The sequence below is a fragment of the Oreochromis niloticus genome, linkage group LG23 (genome assembly GCF_001858045.2).
Source record: "Oreochromis niloticus isolate F11D_XX linkage group LG23, O_niloticus_UMD_NMBU, whole genome shotgun sequence".
Taxonomy (NCBI): domain Eukaryota; kingdom Metazoa; phylum Chordata; class Actinopteri; order Cichliformes; family Cichlidae; genus Oreochromis; species Oreochromis niloticus.
In genome coordinates, this window is record NC_031986.2 from 41,577,937 (window position 1) to 41,593,693 (window position 15,757).

A 15,757-nucleotide genomic window follows, 5' to 3' on the forward strand; every position below is an offset into this window, starting at 1 on the left:
TTCAGCTGGTTTCATTTCACATGTGCGAGTTTGTTTTTTCGCCGTGGGTGTGAAGGCTGCACACATGTGTCGCGGGTTTCATTGAAAAAAATTCACTTCCACTATTCGGTTTCACCGCAGCAGCTTTTTTACCCTTTCAGCAGTTACACAACAGTCCAAACATTTTTTAAGACATTCTGTAAGACATTTAATTTCCAGAGATAAGCAGCGATGTTATCTGAGACATTTGATGTCAGCTTTATCGGGGAGTTGTATTAACAGCAGGTGATACGCTGCGTTTAAATCCTTTCAAGTTAACTTACAGAGAGATTAGTGAAATGGATAACTGTTAGATTTTTTTTTTCTAAATCCTACAAACAAAACCAAAACTTGTCAGTTTGCCCTGTGGATAAAATTAAATCTGTTCTTTTATATTTACTATGCTGATATTTGGACTAGAATGCAGAGTTTACCATCAGTGTAATTCAAGTATGCTAATATATTCAGCCTGGGAAAGAAATTGGTTACTACTGTACAATCATCTTGTTTTGATTATTCTGTTTCAAATTGTTTATCTATGGACTGGATTCCCACATTAATGGAGGAGGCTGAATGCATTCGTTATCCATTTTTAATTAAAGGAAAGCAAATGAATAAAGGATTTTTTTCATCCTTATGTGTAATTGTAGGAGTAGTAAATGGTGCATAATGGAACCCCGCACCTTTCCAGGCCCCTCCCGACCTGGATTGGAACACACTCAGTCCAGCTTGGATCATATTTTCTTTTAAAGATTTTGCTAAGCCTAAAAATGATCCATTGTGCGTCTTTATCCTGTCAGCAGGGATTCACGATCACTAATATTCTCATATGAGACTCTGACTACATTTCCCTGCATCAGCATCAGGCTCCATCAGATTATGTTTGAACAAGTGTCACATTTTTGGAGAAAACTTTAACGTTATTACACGTTAACTGCAGCAGTAGATAGCGTGGTGAATTCACTGGATTGACAGACGTGCCATCGCACCACATTGATTTTTCTCCCCTCCTTTTCATTAAACAACAGTGGCTTTTAAAGTAATTTGCGCTAAGGGCAACCAGTGGGAATGTTGATGCCAAATCAGGATCACAGCGATCAATGAGCCAGACTCATCAAACAACTGGCAAGATGGCAAATCCCAAACGACAGCTTTAAAAATGTTAAAGATTCATGCAAAATCTTTCCAGCATCCAAAAACGGACCGCTTTCAAGAGGCTGACAGGAGCGCGTGCGAGTATCTGTCTGAAAAGCGGAATGAAGAAATGCCTCTAACTGGAGCTGATATTCAGCTGAAAGCTTTGGAAATCACTAAAGAGCTGAACATACCCACAACCGAGTTCAAAGTCTGTGTAACCGATTGATGCGCCGAAATGGACTGTGCCTCCGTTGCGAGACTTCTTGCCCAGAACTTCCTCTAAGACTTCAGAGAGAAGCTACTGATTCTGATAGAAAGATGATTCTCTTTGAGATGTTAAAATGGAATTAGAAAAGCCTGCAGGCTATAGTTTGGCAAGTTTGCTGTTTTTATTTAAATAACTCGGTTGGAAAAATGCGATTATTATTATATATCAAGCAATATTTACTCATATTGATTTATTTTTATGCTTATATCTTGTTGTACACTTTACCTTCAGATTGTTTGGGGCAGCGGCATTCATAAATAGTAAAACTGCACTTTTTTTAAACATAGATTACAGTTTAAACTGAGCAAACTCTGAGTAAACTGCTTTTTCTCCAGTGTTTTGGTGCCTTTGCCGTCCAAGCTGTCTTTACAAGCTGCAGATGTAACAATAGCCCGTTTGTCTGTGTGGACAGCTCGCTGTTTAAACCAGTGCAGCAGAGTGCATGTCACACAGTTTGTTTTTTATATGAGAGGAGTTCAGCCAACTAAGAAGAGCAGACTGCAGCTGTTAAAATGGAACACACAACTAACTGTCAAGGATAAAAAATGCCAGAAAGTGTACGAGCGGAAACAAAATACTGCTGTTGGGAACAAACGGAACATATTTATTTTTGCTCTCTTTTTTATTTTTGTGTGTGTGTGTGTGTGTGTGTGTGTGTGTGTGTGTGTGTGTGTGTGTGTTACTCATGTTGTGGGGACATAAATCTTTTTACTAAGTCAAACCCCGGGGAGCTGCCTCTCTCATGTGGACAAAAAACAACTCCCACAATGAAAATCATTAAATTTTAAAATGAATGCTTGGTTTAAAGGGACAGTGAGCCCAAGAATCACACATATATATATATGAATGTTTTTACGTAGTGCTATTTTCCCCTTGAATTACTGGAAATATCTGCTTTAATAGATAAACACTTCCTTTGGTGGGTGTAGTTCGGTGGAAAGAAAAATTGACAGACAGATTGACAAAGGGGTGATTCTCCTTTTGCGGCACCATTTCATGTCCACATAATTCACTTACCCTGATTTTTTCTAAAATGTGCCAAATATTTACAACAAAGTAATTTAATTATGTGTTTAAGTGTTTGCCATCATGTTAACATAAGTGAAATGCATTTCAAATATTATTTTTTTTAATTTACACACCTTTTTGGTGACACACGCTCAATTTCATTGTGTCCCACAGTGCCGTAATCAACTTCCTCCAGAAGTATATGTCATAAAATTATATATATACATATATACATATATATATATATATATATATATATATATATATATATATATATATCAATTTGATAGACTATACTAAGCTTTATTTTATTATGCAATTGAATCTGATAAAACTTATTTACTTATTTACTTTTTTCTTCATACTGTACTTGTCCCAGTAGTAATTTTCCACCCTGTTAGAATGTGCTTCCTTGCCTTAAAAAAAACTACAATTCCATAAAAGGCATTTACAGGAAGTGGCAACATTTGTTTTTGGAGGGAATTCAACTGTGGAAAATGAGGTAAGCTTTAACTGTCACTTCCACTTTACTTTTTTTCATCTTAAACATGTTATACCTGTATGGGTCAACCTCAAGGTTCCACCCTGTTAAGGTCTATTAAGGAAAATGTTAATTAAGTAGAATATTTTTAAAAACATATTGGATTTAGTTATTAAAGGTGTGTTAATTTATTGAAGGTTAGTTGGCTAAATGTTGATCATCTAAAGAGCTACAGCTAGATTAGCTAAAAAAAATTCCACCCTGTCGGGTTCCAACCTGTTAGGTTCCTATCAGGGTGGAAATTCTAAAGAGAGAGCAATAATTATTATTCTTATCATTAATTAATAACAAAGAGAGGGAAGATAGTCAGAACTGAGGGGATCAAACTACCAGAAGGCAACATTGCAGACATAGAGGACCGCTACAAGTACCTGGGGATCCCACAGGCAAATGGGAACCATTAAGAGGCTGCTAGGAAAGCAGCAACCACCAAGTACCTGCAGAGGGTCAGGCAAGTCCTGAGGAGTCAGCTGAACGGTAAGAACAAGATCCGGGCTATCAACACCTACGCCCTGCCCGTGATCATGTACCCTGCTGGGATCCTAAGCTGGCCAAAGGAGGAGACAGAAGCCACTGACATCAAGACCAGGAAGGTCCTGACCATCCATGGAGGGTTTCACCCCAAATCCAGCACCCTGAGGCTGTATGCTTAGTGGAAGAAAGGAGGCCGGGAACTAGTGAGTATCAGCACCACAGTCCAGGATGGGACAACGAACATCCGCAAATACATCAGGAAGATGGCCCCAACTGACCGCGTGCTCAGTGAATACCTCAGGCAGCAGAAACCCAAGAAAGAGGAGGAAGAGGAGGAACCATCATGGAAGGACAGGCCCCTGCATGGTATGTGCCACCAGCAGATAGCGGAGGTGGCTGACATCCAGAAATCCTACCAGAAGCTGGACAAAGCTGGACTGAAGGACAGCACAGAGGCACTAATCATGGCAGTACAGGAATAAGCTCTGAGCACAAGATCCATAGAGGCTGGGGTCTACCACACCAGGCAAGACCCCAGGTGCAGGATAGACCGCCTGCAGGGGTGAGAGGGGAATTTTTATGTGGTACTATGGTGTGTGTCATAATGTTTATATTCTGATATACTTTTTAATTAACAAATATATATCAAACAAAGATGAACCACAGATATTTACTCTTTTAAAATCTAACCGTAGATTTTAAAATCGGAAACACTGATTTTCCACCCTGTTATAGTCTGTTCCATCCTGTTATGTTCCATTCCACCCTGTTTGGAAAAATGTTTTTTTAAATAATTGAATAGAATCATTAAGTCTTGTGAAAATGGTTGTGCCATGTTGAAAAGTCAGGAACATTAAATGCACAAATATGTATATGTTTTTAAAACTTCAAGTATTTTCCATGCTGTCGGAAAAAAATGGGTTAAAAATAAATAGTTTTTTGTATAACACAGACCTATAGCATTTGTTTCAGTTTCAAGAATAAAACATTATATTAACAAAAGGGCCATACTCTGTCTAAGAAAAAGTTACTATTGATCAATATTTACATGTTTAACTATCCCTGGTCAATATGTAAACATCCCTAACAGGGTGGAACACATTCAGAGGCGATGTTTAATAAAAACTACCTGTAATTTCTATTTTATCCATCCCTGAGCTTGACCATAATGAATTGCATATTCAAACATGTCTGTATTGAAACAAATTATTAAAAAATATATTTTAAAAAAAATCTTTTTTTTTCAAAAGTTATAAAGCTAAAATGTTGCCACAAAAAGAGAATCACCCAAAGGTTTGTGAATAAGTGCGGTCCAATTCATAAATGGAGACAGATTAACAACACTGACAAAAAGTGAAACGTCTAAACATCATTTAGTTGAATTGAAATTTTATATTGTCGCAATCGAAAATTCAGTTTTCTGGTTTGAAACTGTTTTTTTTCACTTTACCTAAATTTAAAACTCACTTACCCTAGAAAAACCAACAGAAACAGTTTGCCCCTAAGTAAATATCTTTAAGTCAAAGGTGATTGTGTCATGTGACTCACATTCCTGTGTCCCCCATTACCTCATTTCAGCAGTGAACATACGCCAAAGTTCCAGACCTATACTCTTAAACACACCTTTGATGCACTGCAGAAACTGTTCATGGAGATAGAACCAAAGACAACGACACGTAGAGTCTGTAGTCTCAGTGTCAGCATTGGATCAGCCAGAGACACGTGCACACTGCATTTTTTTGTTTGTATTCAGAAACACTCGAGAGAAGTATAAAGAATTTCTGTTAGATTGTATTGGTATGGAACAGATTTAATTTGATTTGAGAGATTTTTCCCCTCCATTGTTCAAAGGGTTCTGTGTGTTATCTTCATTTTATTTAGGAAGCCATGAGTGAGCACACACAGTGTTAGAAATGTTCATGTTAATGGCTGTTACATTACCAATTTAAAGGTGAGCTGTTCAATTCGGCATATTTTTAAAGAAGTTTAAAAAGAGGGGTTTGTTGGGGGTTGGGAAGGGGAATCATTTTACTCAATTTTGTCTGGTTTGTTTTTGTTTGTTTGTCTTTTCGCCTTTAGCAAATGTTGTGTTGCTAAAAAAAGGTAACATAAAAAATTTGGTTCTTCAAAGGAGAATTTATCTTCATTTCTAACAAGTTGATTGTGAAAAAAATCTTGGTTTGAACTTCAAGAAATCAGCTTTTTTGTAAAACCACAGCTTTTGTTTTATTACATTTTAAGGAATAACATAGATTTTTGTGAAGTTTTATTAAGTAAGTTGAATGAAGACATAATAAACCAATTTTCAATTACGTATAAGTAGAAATGGTATTTCATTACACTGACTAAAAAGTATAAGTTGAAAGAACTTAAAAAATTGCATGTAACAAAATTAGAGTCAGGTTTTACCAAAGCAGTTAGTTTGTTTCCATTTACATTTATGATTCTGGAAAAATAAACATTTTTTAAATACAAATTTACATTTTCAATCAAATCAAAATTGTAGTCTGAGTAAAACTAATAAATTTAGCTGTAACAAATTAGACTGATTTTTTAAAAGTCATTTCAAAGGAACAATTTTTTCGGTGAACATATTTCTGCACCAATAACCGTAGCCTTCATGCCACATGTCTCTTTGCACTAGGGGACTCAGTTCAGCTGGTTGCTAACTGGTTGTATTCTGGTTACATGCTTATATAACAGCAAAGCTGCCAAACACCTGTGTCAGTTAAAACCTGTCCTGCAGCAACTGCGTCACTTTTTGTGGAGGAATTTCTGAACTTGAGTTTCAGATCAATTCTCGCTGCACTTTGAATGTAATTAGTTATCATAGATTGCATTTAATTGCCAATTTGATTCAGTCACAAAAGGATAGCAGACTGACTTTATCTTATCGTCATTTTATTGTGGTTTTGATCCACCAAAGTCCTTTTGAAGACAGCATCTGTGGTCACAGACCAAGTCCCCCTTCAGATCTACATGGATAAAGGTGCAGACTAAAGGGATGATATTTTTTTTATGGGCCATGTCTGTCATGTTTGGGTAAGGTTTAGGTTAGAGCATGGTGGTAGAGTATTTAGCACTGTCACCTCACCTCAAATACAGTCTGGGGCCTTTCTGTGTAGAGTTTGCATGCTCTGGCTTCTGTGTGGGTTCTCTCCTGGTTCCTGGCTTCCTTCCACAGCCCACAAACATGCATGAGGGTTAGGTTATAGGGCCGCAGGGTTATAGGGCTGGTGATACTAAACTGAATTTGTTTTTCTCGATGGGTGTACCCCACCTCTCGCCCCATCCTAGCTGGGATAGGCTCCCCCACAACGAAGGATAAGTGGAAGAGAATGGATTGATGGTTGTCAGCCTCTGTGTGTTAGCCCTGCGACAGACTGGCGACCTGTCCAGAGTGAACGCTCTCAACCTCTGGGATAGACTGCAAATCTCCAGCATGGTGGGGTGGGAGAGTTACCCCTATTTACTTTCTCGGTGAGTTAGATGGCACATTTACTGCAATTTTACAGACTAACAGCTAAGGACCTCTCTACAAAGAGATTAGCTTAGCACAGAGGCTGGAAATGGGTGAAAACATCTGTGCAGGCCTTGTCCAAAGCTCAAAAAGACACTTGTCAGCACCTCTCATGTGACACACTTTGTGATTTACAAGCATCAGTCACTCACGGTCTGATCATCAGAGTGAAGTTGGCAGGCTACCAGCAGAAATGTGGCACGTAAGCATTCGGGGAAAGATAAACTCTTGTTAAACTGTTTTTCTTGTTTGTTTGTTTGTTTGTTTTTTTACCTTATGTCTAAATTTTATTTTGCCATGTTTATTATATTTTATTGCTGCTATTGTTCTCGTGTTATTGTAAGGTGACCTTGAGGGTCTGAAAGGCGCCTATAAATAAAATATATTATTATTAAACTTGCCTTTTCAAATACAAACCAAGCAAAAGAACAAATAAAATGCAGTTTGCAAATATCTGGCTTTTGGAGTCCCAGCGGTAGTACTAAAAAGACTAATTGCAAGCTGGTACTACTGTTAAATCTATGTGTTTGTGTATTTGCATGTTCCAACGCAACCATTCCAGCGTTAACATGCTAAAATATTAGCCTCCTAAGAGAACTGAGCAGCAATAGCAGCAAAATAAAAGTGCGTCTAAATATTATGATCATATGCAGAAACAGTGGTTTAATCTTAGACGTTTGCTGCATAAAGTGGAGTCTCTTTGTGCTCTTTCCTTTCATCTTTGGAACCGTCTCGTTTAAATTGGTGATGCTAACTATGATAGAATATGGTTTTAATAAAGAAAAAGGGCATATTATCTCTTTGTCTGTTATTTTGTTATTGTTTTTCGTGTGTCCCAATGGCCTGTTGATTTGAGACAAGCACTAAGTGGCTGTTAATGGCACAAACATGGCTGTGCTTTTAAAATAGCAGACCGCCCATTAGACTGGTATTAACAAGGTAATGGCCTGTTACTAAACTGCTGAATGACATTGTCGCTGCCGCCAATCCGAGCTGATGGCCGCAATGCACACATGATCACACACACACACACACAAAGCCTGCATATATTTCTTCCATAAACAAAAAAGGAATGCGAGTGATTTGCATGCTGTGTGTGTATGTAAGCAAAGTTGGAGAGGAGTGAAAGTGATTTACAGTAACTTTGTGTTGCTGTCGAGACGTGAGGAGAAAAAGATGAGAGACAAGAAGACAGAATCTAAAAGAAAGCGAAGGAAAAAGACAAAAAGAATGAAAGACATAGCTGGAAGGTGTTATGGTAGTTATTAAAGCTGGGATGCACTACGGTTGTTTACCTCAGCCTGACTGTATTGTTGTGGCTCAGAAATTATTGATAGGTACGAAGAGACGGAGTAATAAAGAACTACACATCAGTCCTGTCTGTACATCTGACTGCCTGTCTGTTCTGCTTGTCAGATCGGTTTTAGTAACAGCTTCTCTTAAAAGCAACAGTGGCCCGAATGACATTTAAGAACAAACTCTATCCTCATTGTCTCTTTAGAGCTCGAACGCAGGCGGAGATGTTCACGTATTGCATGTTGGCTTGCGCGTCGTATGTTGCATTCTCCGAATACATGGCCGTGTACAGTACACACACACTCTTACGCTGCGGTGCAGCGATAGGGCAGCGCAGTAGGGGGTATATCCCTGGGAAATCATTTCTCCCTCTCCTTTCTTCCTATTTGTAACTTGTCCTTTCAAGCAAGACGGCCCTTAAAGTTCAGTGGCGCATTCTTCAAAAAAGGCTATTACTGGCTGCCTCTGATTCTGTATCATGCCGTGCACAGACCAGCCATCCCTCCTTTTTATGTTCCTCTCCTCCTGTCATCATTTTCTGAAGCCAAGAGAGGAGAAGTCAGAGTTTCAGAAAGGCCCGCAACCAGTGCCTTTAAACCCTAAGCAGTCCCGCCTCTGACTTTGCGCCAGACGGCCATATCCTATCACTAAAAGGGCCTATTGCATTTGATACATGAAAGAGCTCCCTCTTTGTCTCTCTCTTAGTGGATCTTTGTCTTGTCCTCTGTGACAACTGTCTATCGCACCCATGCTCAACACTTAGGGGCTTTCATAAAGCCGCGTGTGACTGCAAAGAGATACGGGCTGCTTCTAAACGGCATGAGAAAACCACGCTGTTGTTGGCCCTGAAGATCAGACAAAGAGTAAAATAGATCAAAGTGAAAACAAACAATGGTCATGAGGAAGGCTTTCTCAACCCTTTCTGGTCTATAAATGAATTTTTTTATCCCAGGATTTTAAAAAAAAGGATGTCCTGTGTTTTAAAGGACATGAATTTGGAAAAAACAAATAGATTTCAAGCCAACAGATGCGATCAAATCTCCGGTGCAACACGGCACACACGTTAAAACCTCCAAACGCTGCCAGAAATTTTTACAGTGCATAAAATAGAAGAGTCATAGAGCGTCCACTTGAGTGCTCATTTGTTGCCAGAATGCGACCAGAGCTCACACTGGTGGCTCTCTGCTCTGTGGTCAATGATGACCAAAGGCCTGCATTTCACCACCACCTCTCAGTTAACATAATTAGAAAGCCCTTCAGCTCAGGCTTGAATACTGATGGCTGGCTAGCACCTTGTTTAGGACAGCACGTTTCCCCTCCGAAGCTCGTCTCCTCCCGTCAGCGTGTCTCACTCTGTCACTCCCATCGTCTGTGACCTCCACTGTCATCACGACTGCCCTTGAAGAGCAGAAATCTCTCCATTTCACAGGGACCAGCCATAAGGGGGCTTGATTGCAGCAAATTGATCCATAATCACACAGTGCTCAGTGCTTTTTATCCTGCCGCCTCTTCATCTCCACTTAAGAGGCGCGCCGTTGGCGTATTTACATGCTGTCTTCTCGAGGGTTTCCTCTGCTGCCACCACTCTGTCTCCCTCCACCCTTCATCCCTTTTATGATTCTCCCAATTTTCTTGTCTCTCCTTCACTTTGTCCCTCCCCCTTTCCCGTCTGGATGCGATGCCAGTCGGACTGACCGTTCCCGAGGCCCGTGCTGTCTCTCTGTAAAAGGCACACACACACATTCAGACACACCTCTGACCAATGCATCTCTGCTTTTGATTGGGATCGTCAGCTTCACACACACCCAAGATGGCCAAGAGGATGAAGGAAACAGAGAGGGAAACGAGTGCAGAGACGAGCAGACGACAGGATGAGTTCGTAAAGGGAGGATACTCTATCATACCATATGTCTTCGCGTCCCCTTTTACCTTTGGCTCACTTGCCTTTGTCTTTCTGTCCCCCCCGTCCAATTCAAAATTACTTTTCTCCAATTTACTGAGGGCTTTCAAACAGCAATTACGCTGTCATGTTGAGTAATACAATTTACAAGACGTAGCCCATAATTGAACAGTGAGCTCAATAAATAAAGCCAAAGGCAGCAATTAAAAATTTTGACCCACCATTGTAAATTTTCAGATAACACAGCAAAATAACATGTACGACAGTGGGACAGTTGAGCTTTTATGGAGGCAGCTAAGCTTTTGCTTCTCCCTTCCAGCTCAGGCTTGAGGAAGAATAGCAAACCATTATGAACCCTAAGAAGGGCTCCCTACTTAGTACGCAGTAACAGAGTAACATTGATATTATGTACTTTATCAATGCTGCGCCACTCAGTTCTTGCTATGACTTCTTCACAAGCTTCTGACTCAGAGCCATCATATCGGTTGTGACATGAATCAGGTGCCAAAGAATTTCAGATCCGCTCTTCTGTACAAGACTTGGCCTGATTTACAGGAAAATGCCAACGAAGCCGTAGAGATGAACCCTGACAAAGAACCTGCCGGGCGACTTTTGACACATTTAGTAATTAGGAATTCATCCAAGTTGTTGTTATCGTTATGACCGCAGTTTTCTTGATCTGAGGGTGAAGAACGATGTATTTTGTCTTTGTTTACAGATCATTAAACATGAAAATGTCAGCTAAGGTAAAAAAGCCTGACATCCCACTGTAACAGTTTTTAGGTGGCTTTTTCAGCCAAGGATCCCTCCCATAAGATGTCAGAGTGCAGCATGACTTTGTCATATTTTCTGTCTTTAACTTCCCTGCTTTGATTTCTTCTTTAGTGGCATCATTAAGTGTAAGAGTGGATTTGGGAGTTTGTGCTTTCACAGATTACAAATAGCTTCGTATCGCTAGCCCAGCTACACTGGTAAACTAACTTGGGCAATCAGGAATTAATGCGAGTGTGTTTTTATGCAGCAGTTTATAGGCGATGCCCTTATGCAAGGATCTTATGTACTCGCTAAGCATTTATAAAGTAGCTGAGTAAGGTTTCTTGTGTTTGTTTTGCTGGTTTTTGGCTTCTCTTTGTTTTCCTCTTTGCCTCTTGTCTGTTTGCTTCTCTGTCTCCCCCTCGCCGTCCTTTCTCCTTTTATCTTTCCAGTCGTCCTCACACCTGTCTGTATAAATATCCTCCACTCTGTAGATTTCATTTCTTTGTCTGTTCAGAGAAAACACCAGGATTCCTTTTTTTTCATGACAATTAGTAACGTTCATACTGTTTTTCTCCTTTAGGCGTCTCTCCTCCCCCCCCCTTCTCACCTCTCTGAGAGTTTAGCTGTGTAATGTGTGGTGTGTGAAGCGACAGGGGATGCTTTATTAATGTGTGGGGAGGCCTTGGCGGTACCCCTGCCTCCCCACAATAATATGAGATGAATAAATCTGAGACACGCCACAGGCTCTCGAGCGCCTACAGACGCAAACACACCCACATGCACATACACAGAACTTAAGTCGCGGACCTGGTCAATTCCTGGGGAAGAAAACAGCATCATAAAACTCTTATCACTTTAGAGCCCTCTGCTCTTCGGCACACACCGCCATCTCTCTCTGTCTCCGTTTTTTCTTTTTCTTCCTCTCTCTCTGTCTCTCCGGTTGTCCTTGAGGTGGCAGAGGGGTGGTGTCAGCAGGTGGAGTGGGGTGGGGGTGAAGAAGCACAAAGCTTTGATGCTTGTTGGGACTCACTCAGCTGGGCAGTATACAGCACCGCAGCTCATCCCAAGGCTCTGTATAAATTCAACGCCAGTGACAATTTACAGCTCGCGCCCATCCTCAACGTGACACACCGAGCAGAGCGTCAAGCGTGTCTTGTTGCCATCTCACCAAAGAGTGGCTAATTTATTACAGTGTAAAATCCACAGAGCAGAGTTTGGGGGGGGGGGAGGTAGAGAAATAGGGAGGCCTTGGTTTGGAGACTTGTTGTATAATATGCTTTTTTAAAAACTGTGTATAAGGAAAAGGGCTGCAGTATATGCTGGAGCACATTATCCCTCCCTGCAGTGTGCCAAAGTGTTTAGATATTCCATATTTCATCTGCTTTAATATAAAATCCAAGATGCTATTTAGTGCCCAGTAAAGTGGGGATAGTCATACAGTTTAGTGCCTTTTACGTCAGAAAGTTTGGACAACAATAATATTAAAACGCAAGCTAAGTCTACCTCTATCTCCTTGAATCAAATTTACTCTTAAAAAAGGGTAAATGTATTTAAATATATGCCATGTCTTCCAGAAGGTCTTGACAGGGCTTCCTTTGTACCCGTCGAAGAAGAATGATGAAGACGATCTCAGTTAATTACATCATGTCACAACTTATGAGACTGAACCCCAAGTTCCCGAGCCTGCTGTCACAGAAAGAGCTGACCAGCACAATCAGGGCTGACCTTCAGAATCCATTAGATTTATGTTGTTTTTCACTGGCACTTTCCTTCTCGCTGGTAATTTCCATATTTATCAGAGCTGATCATAGTTTGACATCCTTTAATTTTTTATTTCCTCCTGGCGAGCTGCGAGAGAATGAGCGGTAATGTGCAGTTCAGTGCGGCTCGTGACTTTGGCAGGTGAGAAATATGCTGAGGGAGCACTTTGATTTGGTAGCGTGGGCATATATTTTGCCTCCGCTGCCTTCACTCACTCATTGTCAACTCCCCCTCCGCCCCCTGCTCAGCCGCCACCCTCTCACTGTAGCGTACGCCTCCATTCTCGTTCTCACCTAATTCTTAGATTTTTTTAGTCATGTTCTGAGCTGTTGTGACAGCCCAGTGGAGCCATGAAGTTAAAATTAAAGAGATTCATAATTGAGAAACATAACCTTTCAGGTGTAGGCACTCTGCCACGTCTCCATGGTGGGATGAAGAATTTACGTCACAAAAAAGGGCGCCTGATGGATCGCTAACATATGTAGGTGCTTATATTTATATTGCGCGAAAATAAAACAACAGTCACGTCAAGGCGCTATATAGCAGAGATGAAACCCCAACAATCCACTATGAACAAGCACTTGGTGACAGTGGAAAGGAAAAACTCCCTTTTAACAGGAAGATGCCTGCAGCAGAAGCAGGCTCAGGGAGGGGCGGGGCCATCTGCCACTACCAGCTGGGGTGAATAACAATAGTAATAACAATAATAAAACCACTCGTGACATAATATGTAAAATAATTGTTTACTTTTTCTTCTTCTTTGGGCTGCTCCTGTTAGGGGATAGAATCATCCACCTCCTCCTCATACTATCCTTTCCATCCCCTTATGTCACACCGACTCCCTGCATGCCTTCCTTCATCATATGTCCAAATCATCTCAACTTTGCCTCTCTAACGGTTTGTCCAAACCTCCGACATACTCATTTCTAACCACTGCATAATGGAAACATCTCTCATGCTGAAGACGCTTTGGCGCACCAGCCGTCTCATCCTTACACATGCTTATTTTTCTTATTTCCAGCACTATGTGATCATTTGCTATGGCTATGTATATTTTGGTTTGACAACGGCACTCCTAAGTGGCAAATTAGCAGAACCCCTCTTTTTTCCCCCTGCATGTGGCTGATCTGTGAGTGCCAGCATGAGACACAGAGGATAAAACTATCTGTGTGTTTATATAGTATCACCATTTTTGGCCATGATTTTGAATTCAACCCAGAATAGTTATGAAATGTTTACTTAATCGGTCAATCAGCTGTCAGATTTTACAGATATTTGCACTCATTAATCCTTAAGTTAATGAGTTATGGTAAAATATAATGTCACCTGCTGGTTCCAGCTTGTCACATGTCTATGTTATTTGATGATTTATATTTCTTTTATATCAGCTTTGTAATAAAACTATTAGTTTCAAAAAACCCATTTTGGCTTGTCAAACAACTGAAGTGAGAGTGATGCTAGTTTGACGTTTCCTACTCTTGAGGAAAGGCATTCATTGGTGAAGGAATGTTCTCTGTTTGTACTTCAATTCCTGAGAAACAAAAAGATTTTTCCAGGAAGGCGAATGAGATCATTTGTGATGCCTTAAGAAAGCTACCTTTCTTTCTCTTTCTCTTTTGCTTGTGTCTCCCAAGCTGCTCTTCCAGTCTCGCTCCACAGCCACCCGGCTGCTGATCTCTACTGACACCTTGAGGTCAGGAGACGCTTCTGCACGATTATGCTCGACACTCAAACGAAACTTGACCCTAACCTTTGTGTTACCTTCATGCGACACACACCTCAGCCCGATTTCCTTTTATGTATAACCTAGCTGTGGTGCTTGTATCCTCCAGGTTCCCTGCGGGTGTCAGTGTGCCTATGGAATAGCGGGACTTAATTTTGTGCTACAGTGCTTGGCTGCGCACAGTCAGATACAGAGGAATGCAGAGATACAGACACATAAACACAACAACTACTTGGGGAGCATTTGTGAGAGCCCTGAGGAGACATAGTCTCACACACACACACAAGCAAACACGCATACACACAGATACTCACAGAACGATGTGGGATAAACAGTACATCCATTGTAAGCTCCAGGAGCCTGCTGGAAGAGATTGTTTTGATGAAGCAGCAAGGGCACACTAGCACTGAGACTAAATGTAGCATGGCTATGATGGTTGAATTCCCAGACAGTCGGGACCTTGGCAGCTGCCTCCAGTTTGGCTCACAACTTTCTGGGTTCTTGGTTTTACTGTAGGGAAAATGGCTGTGTGCCTTTGCTGCTTTTTTCCCCTTTTCTGATTGCAGCTTTGCACTGTACAGTGAGTGTGTGTATCTGAGTGTGTGCGATGGCCGTGCTCTCGTATCTGGAGCCTACGCGGTGGCCCGGGGTCGAGGCCAAAGTAGAATTTGTAAGTGATGGAATTTCACAGACACCGAGCACCCAGCGGCCAGCGAAACCGCAAGCACTCACATTTACAACAAACGCCCTGCCCCGCTCCACGGAGACTCCTGAATGGCAAAGCCATTTGTCTCTGTGAAGGGCAGAGGGAGGAAAAAGCGAAATAAAATCAGAGGCAGAGTACTTAAATGGAACAATGCTTTTTTTGTTTACGACTCCAAACTACTCAGACAGACACGCGTGTGCTCCCACACGCAGAGAAGCACACACTCGTTGCTCTGAGGTTAAATTGGAATTAAAGAGAAGGAAAGGTGCATACCCTGTTGCTAATTAGCATTTTCTGTGCTCAGCAGAAGAGGTGGAAGAATCGATAAGATATTAAGTTTGTGTATTGCAATGAGGCACGCAATCGTTTTCATCCATTAGCAACAGCAGATTAGAAGAGAAACACAGGCCAAGAAAACAGCAAAACTTTAACCTTTGTGGACTGAATGAATAGATCCTGTTTGGCTTTTTATGTTATTTAGCTTTTCTGTCGCTTAGTTTTCAATATGGGCAAGATAATCATGCTTGAGATGATTAAAATATAGTCATTGACACCACTGGTATGAAGTATGATGTTGATGTTTAACATCAAAAGGTTTAGTGGTCCTTGTGTATGCAAAAATACACCAGTAAAGCGGAAAAGCTCAAGA

General features: G+C 40.9%; 1 protein-coding gene across 1 annotated transcript in view; it reads left to right on the top strand.

Annotated features, from left to right (window-relative positions):
- The window catches only part of agbl4 (AGBL carboxypeptidase 4), a 331,146-nt gene that overhangs the window by 269,195 nt on the left and 46,194 nt on the right, over nucleotides 1-15,757 (top strand). The gene's annotated exons all lie outside the window — the stretch shown is intronic.